The following is a 2,658-nucleotide window of genomic DNA, read 5'->3' on the forward strand; positions in this document are numbered from 1 at the left end:
ACAGAAAAGAGGCGGCGTCCGCAGCTCAAGGGGCGGCCCCAGATGCCGAGACCCGGATATTGGTGGGCGGGCGCCCTACCTGCTTGCCTGCTTCCCCGCGTCGGGGGCGGCGCGCTGTGCGCAAGCTTTTCCCTGCCGCCCAGCTGGAGGGCGGGAGAAACGGCGGGCATGGTGGTCACAAGCAGCCTATCCTTCCGGCTCTTGAAGGTTTCCCCTCAGGGTTAGTCCCAGGAAAGCAGCGGCCCGCCAGATGTTCTCTAGACTACAACTCCCATCATCCATGACCATTGGCCGTGCTGGCTGCGGCTGATGGGAGTTGGAGTCCAAATATTGGAGAAACTTGTCCACACCAGACAATGTATTGGATCCAGTCCCCTCAGATGCAGCCGATGTCTTGTGCTGTTGTTTTTGTCAGTGTCCTGGGTTAAGCATTTCCCCTATTTTTGCTGCCGGGAGTTGCCTTGAGAAAACTGTGTTCAGGGTGAGTTGCCAGCGGGATCATTCTTTTGCGCTCTTCTGCGTCTTGTTCAGGAGGTCTGATCCTGTGCAGGTCTATTCAGAGCAATTTCCCCCATGTTCAGTGAGGCGAACTCCCAGGTAACCTGTGCCCACTTACCTGAGAGTAAGCCCCGTTGAACTTCGAGGGACTTCCTTCCGAGTAGACCTACACGGGATCGTGTGGTTTAACTTGTTAATTGTTATTTCGACCACCTTGGTCATATCAACCAAAGAAAAGGAAAATAACATAAACTGATAAAATCTTGAAGAACAGTGTGCACCAAAGTATGCCTTTATATTAAAATATGTCAAAATACCAATAATAACATAATATGTATGCAAAGGTTAAAAAAGAAAAAAAGAAAATCTATATCAAAATACAAGTGGTTAAGCAAACTTTACATTTTAAAACATCCAGGTAACTTTCTAAATTAAATCATCCAATTAAATAATTGCATTTACCGTATTAGCCTTGATAAAAATTCTCCTCAGCTTTTAGCTTGTAGCTCTGTCACAAATTTGTCACACTTGGACAACAAATATGTAATTTTTGCTGCATCATCAGGTATCTTACTTAACAATTTCACGATAAACTTTGCCCTTAGTTCAGAATACAATGAGCAGTCTAGTAAATAATGATAAAGATCTACTTTATGTACTTGGGCACCACATTCTGAAATCCATGTGATAAGTTAAGAAAATGCAACTGAGGAGGATTGTACAGTATGTCTCTGAGGCACTGACTGCGTTTTATTTCTAATCATTTCTGAAGCAACTCGGTTTATAGTTATCATGCACTTGCTCCTTGGAAAATGACCTTTTGTCTCATCCTTGAAGATATCCCAAAGTTATTCTCAAGAGAACTAGAACATTTCTTACAGTGCCCTACCATCCTTCAGCCAGACAAGAAAGAGGCATTATTACTGTTGAAGGACACATTCCAGCCAGGCAAAAGCCCTAAAAGAGAGTGGAGAGCAGGACTGGTGGGGGAGTTTAGCCTTGGAGAGACCTAGGAGATCAGGGTTCAAGTTCAGGCATAGGCAAACTCCGGCCCTCCAGATGTTCGGGACTACAATTCCCATCATCCCTGACCACTGGTCCTGTTTGCTAGGGTATAATGGGAATTGTAGTCCCAAACATATGAAGGGCCGGAGTTTGCCTATGCCTGGTTCGAACCTTTACTCAGCCATGAAGCTCACTGGGTGGACTTAGGCCCATCAATCTCATTCAGTCTAACCCACCCCATAGGGTTGTTGCGATGATGAAATGGGGACAGGGAGAAGCATGAAGTCCACATTCAGTGACCTCATTCCAAAGGAGACTGAACTCAGGTAAACACAGCAATGCACTCTTGAAACATCTCACCAGTGGCAATCTTCTGCAGCCTACTGTTCTTCTCTTGTATTGCCGAGATCTACTGGCACTGGATTTAAGAAAGAACAATGACAATACCAGCACCAATCCTGAAGGTTCATTGGATATGTAATTTCAGCATGTGGAAAAGTCCCCAAAATGTGGTGACTTTTTTTCTGCAAAAATGGTCGGAACTTGGAGCGTGCTTGCCTTTCTCATTCCCAGTCTTATAGTGCATTTGATTTTCCAGCTATTCCTCATTCAGTTTTTGATTTATCAGTCCCAGAATGCTATCTCCTGAATGGCTGCTTCACTCCCATGCCAAGTAGAAGCTATGGGTGTGTGGTTTCATCAGGACAATGGGATGGGAAGAAGAGTTAGCCCCCACTTTGTGCGATGGAGTCTGACTCCTGAGGCCCCTTATAGCTGCTCTGAAATTTTTTTAGAAAGAATTCTACAATACCTAACTATGTCTAATGTAAGGTGTAGTTTGGTCAAAGGTAAAACTAGGAGTTGCTAGTAATTTGCAGTTTGGAATTGTTATGCTTTTGTTACATCCTAAATAGCAATAGATGCTCTAAGGCTATTAGGATATTTTTGATGCAAATATAGTGGGTGTTGTTGTTGTCACAATAATAGTAGTATTCTCTCTGATATCTATCTGTCTGTCTGTCTGTCTGTCTATACACACACATTCAGATCTTGCTGAATTAATTATGCTATTCACAATATACACACTTAGAAAAACTTGTAGGATGTGTTAGTGTGATTTATTACCAGACAGGTATCAGTTACAAAATGTTTTGG

This window comes from Podarcis erhardii, assembly GCF_964252035.2.
Source record: "Podarcis erhardii genome assembly, chromosome: 3".
Lineage (NCBI taxonomy): Eukaryota > Metazoa > Chordata > Lepidosauria > Squamata > Lacertidae > Podarcis > Podarcis erhardii.